Source organism: Triticum dicoccoides, chromosome 6B, assembly GCF_002162155.2.
Source record: "Triticum dicoccoides isolate Atlit2015 ecotype Zavitan chromosome 6B, WEW_v2.0, whole genome shotgun sequence".
Taxonomy (NCBI): Eukaryota; Viridiplantae; Streptophyta; class Magnoliopsida; order Poales; family Poaceae; genus Triticum; species Triticum dicoccoides.
The window spans coordinates 714,607,206-714,613,876 of record NC_041391.1 but is presented as its reverse complement, the minus strand read 5'-3'; positions in this window follow the sequence as shown (position 1 = coordinate 714,613,876).

Sequence of the window (6,671 nt, the reverse complement as noted above, 5' to 3'; positions counted from 1 at the left end):
CAACGATCGTGTCGTCCCTCGATGGCCTTCAGTTAATCGCTATTTTTTCTGATTCGGTGGGTGTACGTTTTTTTGAGGGGATAAACCAAGTTTATTCAGTGAATTCCACACAAAGTGGGATACATCTCTGGTCATGCGGAGCGCCAAACCAGACGTGGCGTCCTGGACCTCTCGAGAGGGAAAACTTGGCTAAACTATGTACTTCATAATTCACAGCACGACTCTCAAAGGAAAAAATACATTGAAATAAAGAAGCTCTAATCTTTACTTCGGCGATGATCGCTCCGTACGTCCCGCATGAACTCCTGTTGATATCTGAGATTACTTGTTGGCAAACTGATGCGATGACAAAACTCTGAATTCCCAAGTCTTCCGCAAGGGAAACTGCCTCCCGGCATGCTATAGCTTCAAGTGTAGCCGGATCTTCTACTCCTTCGATCACTAACGCGGAACTGCCCAAATAGTTTCCATCTCCATCTCTGCAAACAGCTGCTGCCGAGCCTCCTCTTCTTGCCATTACTCCCGCATCAACATGAATCTTGCAATATCCCGGAGGTGATTTCTTCGGCCGTCTCTGCACGGGCGCCGCGGCCTGTGGTGCATTGTTCCGCGCTGGTTCCTTGGCCTTTATGGTATCTAGTTCTGCCATGAACCGGCCGATGAACCCGAAGGTTGAATGGGGGCTCTGAAAAATGGATTCGTGGATGGCTTTGCGACGGGCATGCCATATAGACCACAATGTAACTGCTGCAAGGACGAATTGATCGTGTGAGAGCACCTGCATCAGTGTAAACAGCCACTCCCTCGCGCTTGGTTCTGTACTCTCTGTCATTTTATGTGTAATATCCTCATCCATGAGTGCCCAAACGCTCCTTGATGATGAGCACTCTAGCATTGAGTGACGCCACGAATCCCGGTTACCACAAAGACCGCACTGGTCGGAGTCAGCCATGTGCCTCCTTACTCTGACATCGTTTGTTGGAATGGAGTGCTTCGAGAGTCTCCATAAGAACATTCGGATTTTTCCCGGTACCTCCGTCCTCCATAGCTTCTTCCAGGCTCCCTCCTCAACTATAGAATTAGATGGCCCCGCTGATCCTTCTAGCCAAGCTTCCCTTCTTAATTTGGTTTGAACGAGCATTCTGTAAGCTGACTTGACGGTAAAAACTCCATGCTTCTCGTAGTACCAAGCCCAAAAGTCACTGATATTTCTTGTGCAGAGAGGGATTGCTAGAACAACTTGTGCATCTATTGGCATAAGATGTTGTTGCACCAGCTGTTTGTTCCATGATGCCATGGCGACACTGATTAGCTCAGATACCCTAGTGGGTGGGTTTTGAGTTATGCTTCCCAGAGGTCGGAACATCCCCTCACGGGGTAGCCAGTTCTGATCCCAAATATGTGTTGTTTCTCCATTGCCAATCCGTTTGATCAGTCCCTGACGCAGTGTATCCCTTCCCTCCATGATAGCCCTCCACACTTGGCTTGGATGATTCCCAAGTTCAGCAGTCAGGATATCCGAATGTGGGTAGTATAAACTCTTCAAAATACGTGCACTCAGAGTTTCTGGATTCTGTAGTAGCCTCCATGCCTGTTTTGCCAACATAGCTAAGTTAAATAGCTCAAAGTCTTTGAAGCCCAAGCCCCCCATGCTCTTGGGCTGCGTCATAGTTTTCCAGGAGACCCAATGAGGCTTCCGTTTGCCTTCCTTACTGCCCCACCAGAATTTCCTAATAAGCATGTTCAGATGTTCGCATAGCCCTCTCGGAAGCTTGAAGCAAGACATAGAAAAAACCGGTACTCCTTGTGCCACTGATTTTACCAACACTTCCTTCCCTGCGGAGGAGATAGTACGTTCAATCCAGCCCTGAACCTTACTCCATAGGCGATCTTTTAAGTACTTAAAAGCACCGTTTTTTGAGCTCCCTACGTCAGAAGGCATCCCCAGGTATTTCTCATTTAGTGTCTCATTAGGAACATGGAGTATCTCTTTGATCTCTTGTCTCACAGATTCCGGAACCCCCTTGCTGAAATATATAGAGGATTTTGCATGATTTATCCTCTGTCCCGTTGCCTGACAATAGGTCTTCAAAACATGGTGCACCTCATTAGCTCCCACACTATTGGCCTTGATAAACATCAGGCTGTCATCAGCAAATAAATGGTGGCTAACAGGTGGTGCCGTAGGAGCAACCTGCAAACCACTTAAGTTGGATGACTCACTTTTTGATTTTAAGAGGCACGAAAGGCCCTCTGCTGCTAGCAAGAACAAGTATGGGGATATCGGGTCCCCTTGTCTGATCCCTCTCGAAGGTTTGAAATGTTGTAGCTTCTTTCCATTGAACAAGACAAAGAAACTAACTGTTGTAACCAGGCCCATAACAATATCAACCCACCTGTTACTGAAACCCAGCTTAAGCATTATAGCTCTAAGATATGGCCATTCCACCCTATCATAAGCTTTCGTCATATCGAGCTTGAGGGCGCAGGACTAGTGTTTCTTTGCTTTGTTTCTCTTCATGAAATGCAGGCACTCATATGCAGTTATAATGTTATCTGTAATCAGCCTCCCTGGAACAAAGGCTGACTGTTCCTCTGATATAATCTCAGGCAGTACTTCTTTCAGTCTATTTGCTATCACCTTTGAAGCAATTTTATACAAAACATTGCACAAGCTAATGGGGCGGAATTGAGATAGGAGCCTTGGGTTTTTTACCTTTGGGATAAGAACCAAAACAGTGTCATTGATGCTTTCCGCTGATTCTGTCCCTTCTACAATCCTTAGTACAGCCTTTGTAACATCATCCCCACACAGATCCCAGTGGTGCTGAAAAAAGTGCGCCGGAAATCCATCTGGGCCAGGAGCCTTTGTGGGGTACATCTGAAAGAGAGCTTTTTTAACTTCATCTTTGCTATACGGCGCATTCAGAGACTCGTTCATTTCTACAGTTACTTCTGTTGGTACTGTATCGAGGACCTGGTCCATGTTCTGCACTCCCTCAGTGGTGTACAAATCTCGGTAAAAACTGTTGGTGAGGTCTTCCATCTCGCTCACGTTAGCTGTCATCTGCCCATCCGCCCTCTGTAATTCTTTGATCTGATTCTTCCTTCTTCTGCGACTTGCTCGGAGGTGAAAGAAATAAGTATTCTTGTCCCCGTGCATTAGCCATTCAAGACGGGCACGCTGACGCCATAATATTTCTTCCCTATGATACAACTCTGTGAGCCTCTCAATTATCTTTAATTCAACATGTGTGGGACCGAATCTGTTTGGGGATTCCCACATCTCCTGTAGCTCCTGTTTCAGTCGCTGAATGTCGCGTCGAACGTTGCCAAAGTTCGTGCTTTCCCAGTGTGACAAATCAGAGGACAGCGACCGCAGTTTGTCGCTTAGGGCGCCGACAGAATCTCCTGCGCTATTGGACCAAGCACGCTCAATGGCAGGCTTTAGCGTGGTATCCCGCTCCCATGCAACCTCATACTTAAATGCCTTCGGGGCCCGCCTGCATGCCTCGCCATGCATGATGTTCACGTAGATGGGTACGTGGTCGCTGGTCGCTGCCGTTTTGTGTTCAACCTGCGCCGAGGGAAAAGCAATACTCCAGGCTGGGTTCGATACTCCCCTGTCTAGGCGCACTCTTGTATACGTGCCGCCGGTTACCTTTTTTTCAAAAGTCCAAACTGTGCCCGTATAGCCTATATCCGTAAGACCACATGTATCAAGGGCATCCCTAAACGCGTCCATCTGCGCTTGGCTCCTGTTACCCACACCGTCATGCTCATACGCATGTAACACTTCATTGAAATCTCCAATGGCAAGCCATGGTATGTCACTAGCCCCCACAATTCCTCTGAGCATGTCCCACGTTTTGTATCGCTCGTTAACTTGTGCTTCTCCGTAAACAAAGGTGACCCTTATTTTCATGTCAGCCAGCTCATCAATTTCAACATCTATATGATACCGAGAATAACCAACAATCTCAAGCTTTATTTCTTCGTTCCAAAAAATACCTAATCCACCACTTCTGCCAGAACTACTGACAGCAAAACTTTTATTATAGCCTAATGAACCAACCAAACTCTCGACTCTAGAACCCTCTAGTTGAGTTTCCAAGATACACAGTACAGAGGGGGCAAACTGCTTCGTTAAGTCACGAAGCTCTCGAACTGTCGCGGGTTTGCCAGCCCCGCGGCAGTTCCAACAGAGGAAACTCATTGCGCTAGGCGCGACCCCACTAGGGAGCCCGCCAAACGCGCATCAGGTATTTTGTTTGCCGCTGTGTTCTTGCCGTTGTTTTTCTCACTTGACGCCGAGCTTGGTTTGGTCCTTTTCTGCTCCTGCTTTGAGGAAGGGCTGGGTGGAGGATCACTTGGGCCCGGCAATAGCAGAAGGTTGCTTGCACCGGGAGCTGACCCCGAGGGAATGAGCCCGGCTCCTCTCTTTCTGTTTCTGTCGGCCTCCATCATGGATACATCACTGTCCTGTTGCTCGCTGTCATCGCCATTCAGGTCTTCATGGGTAGTATGCTCTGCTGGACCGCGTGCACGACCACGCCCCCTACCCGCTCGGCCTCTACCACGGCCTCCTCGAGATCCATGGCCTTCAGCTGAACTGCGACCTTCTCCTGGTCCATTACCCGGCCCTTTAAACCAAGCAGCTTTTAGGTCTTTGAAAACAAGAGCTTTCGGGGGGTGTACACCATCGCCACACTCCTTGTAGAGGTGACCCATGTACCCACAGACAGCACACCAATCTGGAAGGCGCTCGTATTTCACTCTGAAGATCACCCTCTGGACAGCCTCTTTCTTCTTGACAACCAAAGAAACTGCATTCTTGAGCGGTTTCGTAACATCAATCCTCAGTCGGACCCGTGCAAAATTACCTTCAAAGTCATGGGACTTTGGCTCTGCAAAGATGAACTCCCCCGCCGTGGCTGAGAGAGCCTTGATTTTGGAGAAAAACCCATCAGGAAGATCATGTATTTGCATCCAGATGTCGATCTTATTCAGCTCAACCGTAGATGGTTTAGTGAAACCGTCGTACGGGGCAATGACCACAGCCTTCCCTTTGAATTGCCATGGGCCTTCCTCCATGACGCGCTCCCAGTCACCGAGGCAGCCAAACTGCATAGTGTACAAATTATCTTCGAGGGGCCGGATCTTTACATCCTTCGCCAAATCCCATGCGACCCTCATGTTTCTGAAAAACCAATATTGGCTATAGGGTTTTTCCGTGTGAACCCTAGCAATTGCCATCCATCGAGTCGTCTCCACCGGTAGCTCTTCGTCCTCCACCACAACATCTTGCAGATCATCCTCCTTCAATTCCAACTCCTCCATCATCGCTTCCAGGTCGGAGACCGCTCCCGATCCCGATCCCGACGCGACATCCTCCATGTTCTCTTGCCCGAGACTTCTGATCCGCGGGCGGTGACAAACCCTAGCACGAGCCCCGACTCCCTGCCGCCGGCGGGAAGAGGAGGCCCAGGGGATGGCCGGTCTCTACGGGGGGAAGCTGATCGCCGCCGCCCGAGAGGAGAAAAAACCCTAACGAGAGGGGATTTAGGCCCTGTTCGGAGGTACTCCGCTCCCCAGCTCCACTCCCGGAGCAGGTGGAGTCGTAGTTGAAATTAGCGGAGCGCCTTTTTACCAGCTCTGCAGCTCTCAGGATTTCTAGGAGCTGGGGGGATTCCGAACAGCCCCTTAGACGAGTCGTGCTTGATTCGGTGGGTGTACGTAACGTGCTTTGCCCCCCCTATCGCTTTAGACTTCCCAATTAACGTGAAGCATCAGCGTCTCAGCCCATATGTACAGCCCAATCTCTTTGCCTTTTTTTTTGAGGGAAACCCAATCTCTTTGCTAGAAGCACAAAATGAGTATAAGGAAAATAACAGCCCATCGTGGAGGACAAGAGGCTTTTAGTTGCAAGGCCGTACTACGCACCCACGAGGCCACAACCTGGAGTTGGACCACGCACGCACATATCGCTAGAGCCTAGAGGCTAACCTCTTCGTTTCCAAGCCGCTTCTGTGATGGCTGCTGATCGGATCTCTCCATCGCGCCTCCACCGAGAAGAAGGGTCGAAGGGAAGGGGATGCGGGATAGGCAGGCACTGATCGATCAACGGAGACGGTGCCGCCTTGCCGGCAGACCGGATGCAGTGATGAGCTGCAAGCCTATGGCAGTTTCGGGAGGAGAAAACTGGTACTGAATCGGCAACGTTGGAACCAAAATCGATCGCCCCCGGGGATGTGACGCTGCACTCCGCGACGATGGAACGACGCCAGGATATTGTGCGGTTAGTCTACTTTGCTGATATATATTATAGGAGTACATTGTTTATTTGTACGCTTAGATGGAATTCGCTTACCTGCGTAGATTTGTTTTATCATCATTAAACCTGATTATATACCTTTAACTGAATGAATTGTAAATTGTGTATGTATAATCCTGAATAGGAAAATAATTTATCCATTCTACCGCGGAACAGGTTTTACAACCTGAATCTGGCTGTATGATTGAAAGTTTCAATCATAATCAACGAGAAGCTAGTGAAAAAACCGATTCCAGTCCAACAAATGACCACACTTGATCTAGTGACAGTAAATAGTTGGAGATGCAAAGCTAACGCTTAGGATAGCCATATTGTATGTTCATTTTTTTTATTTGTT